The 16,139-nt window shown below is 46.1% G+C and overlaps 1 long non-coding RNA gene across 1 annotated transcript; it reads right to left on the bottom strand.

The window, feature by feature from the left end:
• Nucleotides 1-1,286: 1,286 nt before the first annotated feature.
• Nucleotides 1,287-5,238, bottom strand: LOC138977500 (uncharacterized). The gene is made up of 2 exons (XR_011459312.1): nucleotides 4,893-5,238; nucleotides 1,287-2,353 (listed from the first exon to the last, which is right to left on the bottom strand). It is a non-coding gene; the product is annotated as an uncharacterized lncRNA (long non-coding RNA).
• Between the last annotated feature and the right edge of the window lie 10,901 nt (nucleotides 5,239-16,139).

Below are 16,139 nucleotides of genomic sequence, written 5' to 3'. Positions count from 1 at the left end.
GAAAGCCGGGTATTGCAACTTTCTGAGCGTGTTTTTAATCCAAACATATCATATCCTGGTCATCACTTTCCGCATGTGGATATTTCTCTCTATGTGTAGCTTGTATGTACTTTCCATGACTGTCACAGCACTGACGAGCGATGATGCTTGGGGTGATGAGGCCTTCCTTGCAACCTTCGTGCATCTTGTGAACAAGAAGCAGTTCGGTCTGTGCACCTGTCAGTTGACCGGTCAGCATGTCAGTACATCCTGTGCAGACCCTTGATTTTTTTTACCCCCTATAAACTACCTTATGAAACCAACACACCCCCTCCCCCTGTCAACCTGTACATACAGTACACAGACAAAATAATGAGAAGGTTGAACAAACAACCACACCACTTCCCACATTTACCTGTACCATCAGTACACACAACAATACGGAAAAAAACCCGTTAAAGGCACGATGTACTATATAATCACCAAGCCTTACATAAGCCTCAATCACTGAGAGGACAGTACACACAAATACACCCAGACAAGGGAAATGAAAAATAGTCATCTATAAATGATTATTCTCAATCGAGAAACAAAGTGATGAGGATACGGGTTTGAATAGTTGTCCCCTGACGAGGCTACCTTTCAGTTTCCCCAGAACACCTCTATAAAATCACAAAGAAGTTATCCTAACAATTTGAAACTGTAAATATTGCCGAAAAGTACTATAATTGGGAGAGGTACTTAGGGATCTTATCAGCGGCAGCAGAGCCCAACAAGCCAAGGGGCGTGGCACCGCAGCTAGCAGCGAACGCGCAAAAACGGCTCCAGTGCAACATCTTAGCGTAGCATACAAGATCTTTGCTTGCAGTATGTCTTTAGAAATTCAGTGCTCACATTGAGCACAGACATAGGTGCAGAACTACACTCGTACACACACGTGCCCTCTCTCAAACACACTTACGCAAACACACTCTTACGCACTCACTCGGGATTGCTGCAGTTTACTCTATCTTGCTCTCCCCACATTCATAGTACACGCAAGCACAAACGCGAACGTATACCTACACCCACAAACACTTAGGCCTGTGCCACCTTATCCATTTAATGTCGAGTGTGCGTGCGTGCGTCTGGTCACGCGTTTTCTTTCATTCTGTCAACCGTTGAGAACGGGTGAGAATAACAGAACCTCAGTCTGAACATTTCATTGCAGGATTTTTTGTTAACCTCGTAATTCTGTTTCTGTAGTGTATGGCGTGCCTGTGAAGCTTCTTATATATTCTCTATTGAACATGCAAGGACAAAACTGATGAGACTTCAATCTTTTTTATTTTCAGCCAATTGTTGAGTTCACTATATATTTATATATGTATGCCAGTAGACTGGGAATCGAGACGAGGGTAATGGTGTGCGTACACCTGTGTGCGTGCGTGCGTTCGTGCGTGTGTGTTTGTCTGTGTGTGTGTGGGTGTTACCTTGAACGGGTTAAAATTCACGAGCTGACAAAAACACATTGTAATATTTGAAATGGTATATTGTATAAGCATTAAAACGAGTCCGGTCACATGCGACCCCTCCCACCCCCACCCTCACCCTCAAAAAGAAAAAAAAAGGAAAACAAATTGGTATACAAGGCACCAGCCCACGTTGCGGATATAAGATTTGTATGGAAAAAGTGGTAACATTATTTAATGAATCAGGAGTATTTTTCTGGTTAAAAAGTCTTCTGTCCTTCAGCGCTCGATTTTTTGTTGATCGTGTAAATGTTCTGCGTTATCAGCATCAGCAGCAAAATGTTGGCAAATTCATCATTGATTCACACAAGGCATTTTGCATCAGGTTCTCTTGAAGCTTTTGTCAATTTCTCAATTGGACCTCATCTATAAAACATCGACACATTATCTCTCTATAGTCTACTTTCTGATCTTTCATCAACTTCATCAAAATCATCATTTCTACAATCATCACTGATGGTCTTTCATAATCGTTCCGTGGACATCATGGTCTTTAGCCGTCTGCATCAAAATCATCAGTTCTGCGATCACCATAGCCTTTCATCATGCTCAAAATTTCAGTGATTCATCAGAATCTACCTTTCTGCGATCACTAAGTCTTTCACGATCTTCATCAAGTCCATCACCCTCCTCTCCGAATCTCATCCTCTCTTTTTTTTCCATTGCTTGTCATCACCTCCTGCGAGCTGGCTTCCTGCCTCTCCGCTTTCTGGAATGAGAGCGGCCACCCGCGGAACCGGCGCGTTCATCGATGGGAGTGCGGCACCCCGCGGATTTCTTCCAGAACAGCATGAACCCCATGACGGTGGTCACTGCCACGAGGAAACTGGTGGCTACTACACACGCTTGGTCTCCAGCAAAACCTGCACATACACACAAACACGCACGGATGCACACACACACACACACACACGTGACACACACACACACATTATTGGATTAGAGCATGATCAAACCAATTTAAATAGAGGAGAGAGCAGTGCAAGAACAAATGCCGACTGATTGGGAACCAACCGCTGGTTCGGATCGGTAGAAATTAAAATGTGTTTGTGATTTCAACCAATCCGAACCCGCGGCTGGCTCCTATCTACTTTGGGTGAGACCCAGTTTTGACCTCATGCACCCCAGCCAAGTTCTAAACAGAAAAGTTGTCAGAGGGGCGGGGGCGCAAAGGTGTTTTTACTGTCTCAGATCTTAAATATCTTGTCGCGTGCTGCAACTTGTCTGTCGCAGTTTGTGTCAAAATCCGCTGTCGCAAATTCCGCCTGTCGTATCGCACCAATTGCGACAAATGCCCATCCCAGAGTTTTAGAACAGAGGGACAAACAGGTAATACATCAAACCAGTCCGGTGTAACACGAAATTTTTACTCCACGAAAAATTTACTCTGGAGTAACAATTTCGTACAAAATTTTTACTCCGAATACACCTTTCGTACGAGAAAAGAACTCCCCAAGGCACACAAAAATTACTCCCGGCCCCACGGCATTTTTACTCCCCATTTTTTTTACTTCCAGTAAAAATCTCGTTCGCGAAAATGGAATGCGGGCGAAGGGGATAATGCCAATAGCCTATGTAATCTCGAGCAAACGAATGTCGCGCTACCCTCCCTCCAGCCCTTCCACCACCAAGACTAACAGAGGACAAGGGAGTAAAAATTTCGTACACCTGGCATGGGAAGTTGAATTGCTCGTATTAGCGTGAAGTAATGTATTCGTCACAAATTATTTATTCGTCAGGGGAGTAACATTTTTGTACGAAATGTTTACTCGGAACTCACCTGTAGTGAACAGGGTAAGTACTGGGTGGCCGAGTGGTAACGCACTTGCGCGGCTCGGAAGCGAGAGGTTGCGAGTTCGACCCTGGGTCAGGGCGTTAGCAATTTTCTCCCCCCTTTCCTAACCTAGGTGGTGGGTTCAAGTGCTAGTCTTTCAGATGAGACGAAAAGCCGAGGTCCCTTCGTGTACACTACATTGGGGTATGCACGTTAAAGATCCCACGATTGACAAAAGGGTCTTTCCTGGCAAAATTGTATAGGCATAGATAAAAATGTCCACCAAAATACCCGTGTGACTTGGAATAATAGGCTGTGAAAAGTAGGATATGCGCCGAAATGGCTGCGATCTGCTGGCCGATGTGAATGCGTGATGTATTGTGTAAAAAAATTCCATCTCACACGGCATAAATAAATCCCTGCGCCTTGAATATGTGCGCGATATAAATTGCATAAATAAAAAAAATAAAAAAAATAAAAAAAATCCCTGCGCTTAGAACTGTACCCACGGAATACGCGCGATATAACTTATAAGCCTCATATTGATTGATTGATTGATTGATAGTGGGGAGTAATTTTCTCGTGTAATGGAGGAGTACTTTTTTCGTAAAGGGAGTAACATTTTCGTACGAAATTTTTACTCCGGAGTAAAAATCTCGTGGGAGTAATTTTCTCGTGTTCCACCGGCCGGCTCTACGCACAAGTCCAGCGTTATCTGGACAGCAAGGTAAACCACAACTGGGGGGGTTTCACAGTCTATAGCTATAATTCCGCGCCCCTTGCTTGCGCGTAGAGAGCTGAGTCTGTAGCCTACATGTCTTCTCAAAAAAGTGTTTGCGGTCGTTTAAAACTTGCCGCTAATTCAGGTCTATCTATATATTTTGTTTCTAATTACCAGGATCCCCCCTCTACCCCTCCTTACTCTCATTTCAACTGACAGTAGACAGTAGATTGTTTTTAGCCAGCCTGTTTAACCCTCCAACTAAAATCATCGGAGCTGGCGGACTGTACAAACAACAACAGCTGTGAACAGTACATGAACTTTTAATAAACTGAGGAGCAAGAAAAGTGAGGCATAATTTTACCACCCCTATGCCCAAAATATAGAGGTGACTCTCCCAGTTTCCGTTGCGACGATAGTCGACTATGGCTCCTGCAACGTATTTACACCAGATCCAGAACTGCCATTATACGTTTCAATACTGCACACTGAATGGATTTGCGGCACAAACACGAGACACAAAGCAAATTTGAGACTACAAACAGGACTATGCAACTGAAATGACTAATAAGAAAGGTCCACTGGTAGTAGATCCTACATTTAGCTATTTGTAAAACGGAGACAGCTTTGCGTTCCTTGAAACATAAACTTGATACTGTTTTCTGTTTTCTGGGATGGAATTACGTCCCCTGAGTCCGCCTTTAACGTCGAAAGAAAAGAGCCCGACAAATGGCTCATCACAAATAGTCATATTTTCTCTCCATTCTGCCTTTAAATACAAAAACATTGACACTTTGAGCGAGCGAATAAGGCGCAGGCCAAACTATCGTTGTCACCGGCACTTCACTGTTTTTGAAAATGGCTGATGGTGTAAATAAAGAAGAAAGGAAAAAATCAACTGTCTAACCTCCAAGAATGTTTTCTGCAGTGGAACAGAAAGCTTCCATGATGTTCCCTTTAGGGAGAAGGCGTTCTCCGCCGGGCTTGACAGATCTTTGTTGACCTGGTCAAACGGCTTCTGCCTCTTCGTGTGCTGGTCAATCACAATTATGAGGCCTTACTCCATTTGCCAGGCCACCCTGTTGCATATTTCTGCGCTGAGCTGACATCCCGACTGGTATGGCGTCATACTTGTGACGCGCAATACTGCGTATAACGTCAGACCATAAGAATAAACACGCGGTCTCTATTTTTGTGTCTCGGTGACCCCACGGTGTGGGAGACGTTCCATGCGTAAAAAGCTCTGAGGCGAAAGTGCTCCAGCTCTGAGGGGCCACTTTTTCGCAGTCGGCTCAGATCTCTCGCCACGGTAGGTGTCGAAGGCAGTGTTCCACTATAGTTTTTGGTTTGTAACGTTCATAAATGCATTGGGTATTACCACACGTAGGCAAATAGATGCTACAATGAATAGATATCGCAAGAATTGATCATTTCTGTCAAAAAGTGGAGATTTTTGTGCATTTTCGTGGTTGTGCTCGATACAGACTAACACAGACCATCCACACCCTAATGGGGAGCTGAAACAATGCTAGAACAATGTTTTGGCGTCAAAAAAAGTTTCAGATTGCTCCTAGACTTCTCTCAAAATTAAATAATTCGTTTAATCGATGATCCAGCTCTGAGCAAGAGCGAAATGGGCGGAGCTTAGTTTGTTCCAGCTCTGACACAATTGGCAAAACAGACAAAATAAGGCCCGTATAGATGAAATATGTACTCCTGTTGATAGAATAGCATATATGTAAGACTTCCTATCAGTGGATGGCATCAAAGTTGTGAAATCTGCATGCTATGCGGCAAAAACGAAATGTTCCAGCTCTGAAGTGTTTGATCGCAAAACTGATGTCTCTTGCTCAGAGCTGGATCATCGATTTAACGAATTATTTAATTTTGAGAGAAATCTAGGAGAAATCTGAAACTATTTTTACTCCAAAACATTGTTCTAGCATTGTTTCAGCTCTCCATTAGGGTTTCGATGGTCTGTGTCAGTCTGAATCGAACATAACCACGAAAATGCACAAAAATCTCCACTTTTTGACATAAATGATCAATTATTGCGATTTCTATTCCCTGTGGCATCTAATCGCCTACTTGTGGTAATACCCAATGCATTTATGAACGTTACAAACCAAAACGTATAGTGGAACACTGCCTTCGACACCTTCCGTGGCGAGAAATCTGAGCCGACTGCGAAAAAGTGGCCCTTCAGAGCTGGAGCACTTCCGCCTCAGAGCTTTTTACGCATGGAACGTCTCCCACACCGTGGACCCGTAAGCTTAAATTTGTTTTTCACGACTGAACAAGCGACTGTGGTGCATGTGTACTCTACAGTCTCTGATTATACTATACCCAAAACCACAGGAGCTTGTATCCAATCGCCGGTCGATCATTATTTACTCCTTATTCCATATATTTACTCCTTATTCCATACAGTCTCCTTACAACTACTATTTACTACATAGTAGTAGTAAGGGTAAGCATGCAGCAGTACATAATAAGCATGCAGGAGTAAATAATTATCGACCGGTGGTTAGATACAAGCTCCTGTGCCCAAAACAAAGAGACTGCCAACAGCAACGTTCCAACAACCTACCTTTCTTGTTTTTTGATTCTATACTAATTACCGCCAGCGACAGTTTTTACTGATTTGCTTGTAATGTTTGTTTGGTTGTCTGCTTGCTTGCTTGTTAGGGGAAGGGCTCCTAATATGGACCACTTTTTGTTTCATGCTGATAACTAGCTTGTTTTCTTGCTAAGAAGTTTCATTTTGTGTTTGGTAGTCCTTCTCTCTTAGGTTAACCGCTAGGCCTAATTAGAGTGAAATAGCTTTGATAGATATTCAGCAAAAATTAAAGACAGAAAAAACGCAAATGGTCCATATTAGGAGCCTGGGCGCCTAATATGGACCACTGAAGCGGCCTTCTCGAATCACTGTAAAAATCCCCCTATACTTCAGAATAACATGATACAACTTAGTGTGCAAGGCAGACTAATCAAAATATGCTTTAGATTTATCTGTTTCGGGTTGATGAGAGCATTATTTGAAGCACACCAGAAAACTAAAGAAACTCATCAAAAACAGAGTGAAAATAAGTGAAATTATCAACTTCCACGAAAAGAAGACTATTTGTGATATTTATTTTAAATCTCGAAGGCTAGTTATAGGTCATTTCCAGCAAGCTTCTGAATGAATTAATGAAAATAGCCTTTAGCTTTTATTTTCTTCGATTTGTTGAAGGTGGTCCATATTAGGGGACTCACACATACTTTGAGATTTTGCAATTATTTTTTGTTTGCAGTAGAAACTCGGGGTCAGCACTGCTAAAATGTAACAAATACGGTCTTAGCTGTCATATGTAGCAATTTTTGTGTGATAAAAACTTTGGCTGTGGACAGAAACGAGTCTGTTTTAGGCGGCAAATTTAGAGTGAACCCTGCCAAAAGTGAAAATTAGAGAAAAAGCCTAACGGTTTTCAGGTTTGTGTTTCTGCAACTGTTTTGACATGTGAAAGTTATCCAGAGAGGGTGAATACAGCCAATGAAATTGTTTTGAGCGCTCTAGCGCCGTTAGTTTGTCAGAACAGGAGGTGGTCCATATTAGGAGCCGGTCCATATTAGGAGCCCTTCCCCTACTACTGCGTCGCGAGAAATATATTTCGCTCTACACACACAAAAAAAGAAAAAAAGAACACGGCCTGAGTGCTATGTAGGCTACATTGTAAGCAAATTCATCACAAAAATGTGACACTTCCAGTCAGCGTTGGGGTTTTGTGCTAGATTTTGTTGTTGCATATATCGACGTTCCAGTTCCGGATCAAACGATCTACATTTCTTTGCAAGTTGGTATTCGAATGCGTTTATCACCGTTACCTGACAAGGCACACCTCCAAACATGGTTGCGAACAAATCTACGGCACTTCGTAGGAAAAATGATAACAACAAGCTTTCCAATTCGACTTGCGATTTGACGTTTACGCTTCAAAATATCAATACCTTCCGGAGCAGACGACAATCAGACTAGGCTACTGTTCACAAAGTCTTGCAAGACTCAAACATAAATTTACTTCTGCACGCTTGCTTTTCTTGTCATTATATTCAGCTGCTTTGCAGCAATTCATGTCGTTGCTTTTTTTTCCAAAACGGCGGCCTCGCGGACGCCGGATGGCGACGCAGTGCGACACCTTGGCGGAGATACACACACACGCACACACACACACACACACATGTGCACACACACACACACACACACACACACACACACACACACACGCACACAACGGCACACACACACACACGAACAAAACACAACACACACGAACAAATCACAACACCCCCCCCACACACACACACACAGAAGCACACGCACACACACACACACACACACACACACACACACGAGCGTGCAACCCCTACGTTTAGCTACCGTGCAATGGATGCATGCAGCGCTGGCACAGGCAAGCATGTATGTGAGTTCATATGCTGTCACGTTTCAATATATCACTCAAGGTGATTATGAACCGGTTAATTACTACTAATTAACTAACCACACCACGATCCACTCTCGCAGGCATACAATTAAATAGAGTCAACAAAAGTATAAGTTTCAGACGCCTGTTTATGTATAAACTCTCCACCTCCCTCGAGCCTTCACTCAAAATATGTTCCTTTTACGTTCTCAACACGTAAAAAACCAGTGTTCACTGACAAAATGCCAGTACTATGTAGAAAATTATAGTAACACGCTGAACCCGTGTAAATACAGTCGAAATGAGAATGTTCTGTTCGAAAAGCTCTAGTTCGTGCAGGTGTCACACACCCCACGTTGTCACTACTCCAATGAAATCATAGATACGAAAAGACAACGGTGGTCAACGGGGTGCGTACGACATGGTGCACTTAGCTTTATCTCTGCTGCTGCTGCTTAGCCGGTATGCTGGTTAGTCGGTTCGCTGGTTAGCCGGTCCGCTGGTTAGCCGGTTCGCTGGTTAGCCGGTCCGCTGGTTAGCCGGTCTCCTGGTTAGCCGGTCTCCTGGTTAGCGTAGCCTCAACAGTTCCCGCCAGAGTCAGCCGTGCCGATGTTACGGGAACGTAACGAACGAACGAAACGAACGAACGAAGGAAGGCTGCAAACAGAAAGCATCGGTGCACTAAACATGTCAGCTACCCCTCACCCACCACCTTAAAACATGTCATCTTTAAATATCTCATCGAGCACGTGGGCCTGCACAAAACTGACTTTTTACAACAACAAAACAGCCATTTTCCGTCCTTCTCTCCCTATCTGCAAAAACCATATACAGATTAGTATTTTAGCGTCACAGAGAGTAAATTATGCGCTAACCTGGAAAGAACAACAGAGAGTATTTCATTCCACAACACAGACTCATCAACAGCGTTAAATAATGATTTATTACCTCAAAAGCCTATGATTGTAACTCTCAATGGAAGCAAAGTCCGCCTCCTCCCTGGAACAGTCTCTGTTCGTCAACAGTGACCCAAAACGTCCAGAACCCCTTGTCGAATCCTTATGCGAAAGCCATCGCCGACGAAGGAAATGTGACGACTTGTCCTCAGCAAAATACGTGGCAGAGGAAAGGAATAACTTGTGGAAGTTCCCCTAGAGTGCCGAATATGATACTCGGTGAAAAACCATCATACTCTAGTAACTGTGTGTTAGGTCCTTCCCCTTCTGCCGCTGGGTGTCAAGTGTGCCGTCCTTGAGTCTCTGACAGACCACCTAGCCAAATACACGTGACTGCCCTTGTCACAAAACCAGTCCAGCTATACACAATTTTGCCTCCCCAAGCAGGAAAAAGACACGAGAAACTCAATCCCTGAAAATCCCGTGCGCGCTGTCAGCGAAAAAAACCGTCAGCCCTATGACAGCAGAAACCTGCACTGTGAAGCTCGTGCGTTTCAAAACATCCGTGCTCGGGAGCACTGTCAGCAAAAACTCTGCTGTGTCCAATATCACGCACAGGCGCTTTCTATCATACATTGACCCAGAACAGGCACTCCACTGAGTGACGCTTTCTTGGTCTCTGTCACCCGATCGTGACACACCTCCCCTCTTCAAGACGAAACCTCGGTTTCGCTCACAGTCATGTTCTCCTCTACAGCCCGAGAGAGAAAGTCAGCTCCAACATTGTTGGCGCCCGGTATGACGCGTACCGTGAATTGGTACGGTTGGAGAATCAACGCCCAGCGCATAAGTCTGGCGTTTGCCAACCTTGCAACCTGAAGATATTGCAGAGGTTGATGGTCTGTTTCCAGACAGAAAGGTCGTCCTCAAGAACGAGCAACCCCTCGTTTCACCCCTGATGACTGCAACCTTCTCTGTCTTCTTGTCTTTGTTCTTCTGGTCTTTGTTCTTCTCCCCGTAGGCTGTCCTCTCTATGTAGGCGCGCAGCAGGTTGGCGTGGTACAGGCGTGCTTTCCCGTGCATCATGATCCTGTAGTCGTTCTGGCCCACCCTCGCTGTCACCTCAAAAGGTCCTTGCCACTGCAGTTGTAGCTTGTTGTGTTTGACAGGTAGAAGTAGCAACACCCGTTCTCCAATCTTGAAGCTGCGCGGCCGTGCCTTGCGGTCGAATCCTCGCGCGTAACGCTGTGCTGCTCTTCCCAGGTTCTCTTGAGCCAATTTGCAGGTCTCTTCAATCCTGTTCCTGAGTTCTACGATGTAGGTCGCTGTCGTCTGCACCTCCTCGTCAGCTTCTTCGTCCGTCCAAGCTTGACGCAGGATAGCCATGGGACCGCGTACCTGTCTGCCGTACAACAACTCAAATGGGGAAAAGCCCAAGCTCTCCTGAGGAACCTCGCGGTATGCAAAAAGCAATGCTGGGATGTACCTGTCCCACGTGCGTGGCTTCTCCTGAGCTAGTTTCCTCAGCATGGTCTTCAAGGTGCCATTGAACCTTTCCACCAGTCCGTTGCACTGAGCATGGTAAGGAGTGGTGAAGTGCTGCTCCAGTGATAGCAGTCGTGCTGCCTCCGCCATCACTCCTCCCGTGAACTGCGTGCCTCTGTCGGTGAGTACCTCTGATGGAATTCCCAGCCGGGACCACATAGTAACCAGAGCCTCAGCTACTCGCGTGGCTTCAATCGATTTCAGAGGGATCGCCTCTGGGTATCGAGTAGCGTAGTCCACCATGGTCAAAATGTATCTGTTTCCGTCCTCAGACGCAGGCAAGATGGGCCCGATGATGTCCACTGCCACCCGACGAAAGGGTTCGTCGATGAGCGGCATCTTCTCCAAGGGGACCTTCCTCACCCTTCCTTTGGCAACCACCTTCTGGCACTTATCGCAGGACGCACAGAAACGTCGGACATCCGTGCAGATGCCTGGCCAGTAAAAGTGGCGCCAGACACGATCCGTGGTCTTCTTGGTACCAAGATGACCTCCCAGAATCGAGTCGTGTGCCGTTGCCATGACACCCTCGCGAAACTCGCGAGGCACGACAACCTGTTTGAATGTACCTTCTTGGTTGCTGAACTCACGGTAGAGCAACTTCTTGTCCCTGAGGAACTTTGACCTCCCATGCTTCCCGCTCAGCTTCACCTTCCCCGACTTCGCGTGCTCCCGAGGAGTAGCTAAGGTCGGGTCAGAATCCTGAGCCTTCGCGAGAAGCGCGGGGGTCACGTTCCCCAGGGCAGCTCGTGCAGCAGGTAGGGGTTTGAGAGGTTTGTCCTCTCGCTCCGCCTGTGCCCGCGTGAGCACTGAAATGACGTCGGGAGACCGATAAACGGGAACCTCCCTGGTGACGCCGTCCACAAACTGAACCCGGTTTCCAATGAGCAGGTCGCATGGAGGATCGTCCATGACGACGGCCACAATGGTCCCCGTGAACAACGGGGTTACGACCTTGATCACTGCCGTGTTCAAGTCGTAAGCGTGAGATGCCTCGGCCATTCTCACCCTGATGCTGTCTCCTGTGTAGGCCATAGCTGGAACTAGACTCGCCCGAACCACTATCATGTCTGCCCCTGTGTCCCGCAGACCTTCGCCCTTCACTCCGTTAACGTAGACGTTGCAGTGGGGCTGGAAATGTTTCCTGGAGCACGGAACGCAGAGTTGTGGAATGGTGCATGAGCTCGTGACGTCCCTTAACTCCTCACTGCCAACAAAGTGAACGCCCTTCTGGTCAGCCTGTCTCCTGTGGCAGTCCTTCTTCACGTGGCCCCGCTTGTTGCAGTAGTAACACTGGATGTCAGTTCTGGAACTCGATCCCTTGTGTCCCTGATCGTCCTTCCCGTCCTTGGGTCCTGAAGAACCCGAATTTCCCGATTTTCCTGGCCGTGAGCCTGAAGATTTGCCGGAGATCGCCTGGGCGTCCTCGTGCACTCTGATCCAGTCGGCTGCCTCCTGAGTAGTCTTTGGCTGGTGTTCCTGCACGAAGGTCACCACCTCAGGTCGCAGGCTGGACATCAGTTGTTCCATGACTATGAGGTCGGCAAGGTCGTTGACGGTCCAGTCCTTTTCGGCCATCTCCACCCAGCGCCGCAGGTAGAGGTTAAGGCGTGCCACAAACTGATGACTCAGCTCGCCGCTCAGTCTCTTGCTGTTACGCAGACGTCGTCTGTAGGCTTCAGCAGTCAGGTTAAAGCGCTGGAGTAACGCCTTCTTAAGTGCCTGATAGTCTCTCGCCTCGTCGTCCTCCAAAGCGTTGTAGAGCTGCAATGCGCGTCCCTTTAAGCAGGTGCTAAGGCGGCTAGCCCACGTGGCCTCTTCCCACTTCTGGTCAGATGCAATGCGCTCAAACCGGCGTAAAAAGTCGTCGAGCTCGTCCTTGTCATCGTCGAACGTCGGCAGTCTCGTACGGTCGGCAACAAACGTCGGCGCGCTAGCCTGAGTAAGCGTACCCTTCTCGGCCTGTAGCCTAGCTAGCTCTAGCTGGTGATCGCGATCCGCCTGTTCCTTCCGGTCTAGTCTGTCACGTTCGTCTTTCTTTTCCTGTCTGTCAAGTTCGGCCTGTCGTTCCTGTCTCTCAAGCTCGTCTTTCTTTTCCTGTCTGTCTCGTTCTCTTTCTTGTCTGTCAAGTTCGTCTTTCCTTTCCTGTCTGTCTCGTTCTGCCTGTCGTTCCCTTTCTTGTCTGTCACGCTCGTCTTTCCTTTCCTGTCTGTCACGTTCTTCTTTCCTTTCCTGTCTGTCTCGTTCAGCCTGTCGTTCTGCCTGTCGTTCCCTTTCTTGTCTGTCAAGTTCGTCCTTCTTGTCCTGTCGGTCACGTTCTTCTTTTCTTGTCAGTCGCTCAAATTCTTCCTTCCGTTCTACTTCTAAGCGTTTTAGAACGCTTCGGGCTCTAACGCGTGCGTCTCGCTCAGTCGGTTGCTCGCTGCCAGGAGTCTCGAAAGTTATTCTCCTCGTAGGAGATCCCCCTGTAGCCATGGTTAGTTTTAGCAAAGCTTTATTACCAAAATAAGTCTAACGCAGCTATAGCTAGAACACGCGGTGATGAAAGCGGTGGATACAAAAATCCAGCAACCAGAAAATGCAGAAGAAAAATCCAAACGGTGTAGAACAAAACGCGTAGCCTACTTTATGGCTGCTTTCTGCGGTGAAACAAAGTGTTTCCCACAGCCGTGGCCTACTTTATCGGCTGCTTTTTGCGGTGAAACAGAGTGTTTCCCACAGCCTTGGTTAGGACAGAAGTCCTCGGACCCTTCCCCCCCAAAATTCCAACAAAGTCAAAATATGGAGAAAAATCCAAGTAAAACAAGACGGTAGAAATGTAACCTGTTACAGAATGCGAAACAACAATGTAGAGAAAACTGAGTAAAACGAACAACAAATCCGTTAACCCCGCTCAGCTCTCTGCAACGGAAAACTCTGAACGTACAACAACAAAGATTCACAAACAAAGGAAAGGGAAGTAATCACAGTTAGCGCATACAATAACTCACAAATTACAATTTACATTTCCTGCAAGATGTGAATCGCTTAAGGTGTGGTATATGATCAAAACTATACAAAAAAGGGTAGCACCAAGCAGAAAATAAGTCGAGCACTGACGAGATTATCTGCTCTTAGTTATCCTTAATTGGTGGGTCTTTATCAGTTGGAAATTAACTGAGTAAATCCCGGCTTGGCCCCCATGTGTCACGTTTCAATATATCACTCAAGGTGATTATGAACCGGTTAATTACTACTAATTAACTAACCACACCACGATCCACTCTCGCAGGCATACAATTAAATAGAGTCAACAAAAGTATAAGTTTCAGACGCCTGTTTATGTATAAACTCTCCACCTCCCTCGAGCCTTCACTCAAAATATGTTCCTTTTACGTTCTCAACACGTAAAAAACCAGTGTTCACTGACAAAATGCCAGTACTATGTAGAAAATTATAGTAACACGCTGAACCCGTGTAAATACAGTCGAAATGAGAATGTTCTGTTCGAAAAGCTCTAGTTCGTGCAGGTGTCACACACCCCACGTTGTCACTACTCCAATGAAATCATAGATACGAAAAGACAACGGTGGTCAACGGGGTGCGTACGACATGGTGCACTTAGCTTTATCTCTGCTGCTGCTGCTTAGCCGGTATGCTGGTTAGTCGGTTCGCTGGTTAGCCGGTCCGCTGGTTAGCCGGTTCGCTGGTTAGCCGGTCCGCTGGTTAGCCGGTCTCCTGGTTAGCCGGTCTCCTGGTTAGCGTAGCCTCAACAGTTCCCGCCAGAGTCAGCCGTGCCGATGTTACGGGAACGTAACGAACGAACGAAACGAACGAACGAAGGAAGGCTGCAAACAGAAAGCATCGGTGCACTAAACATGTCAGCTACCCCTCACCCACCACCTTAAAACATGTCATCTTTAAATATCTCATCGAGCACGTGGGCCTGCACAAAACTGACTTTTTACAACAACAAAACAGCCATTTTCCGTCCTTCTCTCCCTATCTGCAAAAACCATATACAGATTAGTATTTTAGCGTCACAGAGAGTAAATTATGCGCTAACCTGGAAAGAACAACAGAGAGTATTTCATTCCACAACACAGACTCATCAACAGCGTTAAATAATGATTTATTACCTCAAAAGCCTATGATTGTAACTCTCAATGGAAGCAAAGTCCGCCTCCTCCCTGGAACAGTCTCTGTTCGTCAACAGTGACCCAAAACGTCCAGAACCCCTTGTCGAATCCTTATGCGAAAGCCATCGCCGACGAAGGAAATGTGACGACTTGTCCTCAGCAAAATACGTGGCAGAGGAAAGGAATAACTTGTGGAAGTTCCCCTAGAGTGCCGAATATGATACTCGGTGAAAAACCATCATACTCTAGTAACTGTGTGTTAGGTCCTTCCCCTTCTGCCGCTGGGTGTCAAGTGTGCCGTCCTTGAGTCTCTGACAGACCACCTAGCCAAATACACGTGACTGACCTTGTCACCAAACCAGTCCAGCTATACACAGTTTTGCCTCCCCAAGCAGGAAAAGGACACGAGAAACTCAATCCCTGAAAATCCCGTGCGCGCTGTCAGCGAAAAAAACCGTCAGCCCTATGACAGCAGAAACCTGCACTGTGAAGCTCGTGCGTTTCAAAACATCCGTGCTCGGGAGCACTGTCAGCAAAAACTCTGCTGTGTCCAATATCACGCACAGGCGCTTTCTATCATACATTGACCCAGAACAGGCACTCCACTGAGTGACGCTTTCTTGGTCTCTGTCACCCGATCGTGACATATGCATTTCAACACTGATTAAATGTCAAGTTTTCGTCAAAATTGACATTTATCTGATTCTTTCTTTTCATGCGGGCTGCGTCGGAGATTGTTTTCTTCAAGCAAAGAAACTAAAAGTCAATCTTACAGTTTGTCGTTTATGGCCAAGAAAACAATAAAGCTCCCTGTCTAGGAGTTCCGTATCTTAAAGTTTTATTCGTCCTTTCATGTTCAGCTGCGCTTGACAAATAATCCGCACTGCAAACAGATAAAAGGAAACCCAAGGCAGTAAATAGCTGGAATTAACGTGACGCAAAGATGTTCACAATAAGCGAATATTTTCACTGATAACTGTGCGACTGCAAAAAGTTGATGGTTCAAAATCAATTTGGTTTTTGTTTTTGCTTTTTTGCAGCTCACTTTTTCTCGACCAATTTTGAATGGAGGTTCCCGGAAAAGGACTGCCTACGTTCCAAAATGAAGAATAAACAAGAGGCAAAGCCTTCA

The sequence above is a fragment of the Littorina saxatilis genome, linkage group LG9 (assembly GCF_037325665.1).
Source record: "Littorina saxatilis isolate snail1 linkage group LG9, US_GU_Lsax_2.0, whole genome shotgun sequence".
Lineage (NCBI taxonomy): Eukaryota > Metazoa > Mollusca > Gastropoda > Littorinimorpha > Littorinidae > Littorina > Littorina saxatilis.
The sequence above is the reverse complement of the archived record's forward strand: the minus strand, read 5'-3'. Positions and strand labels throughout refer to the sequence as shown.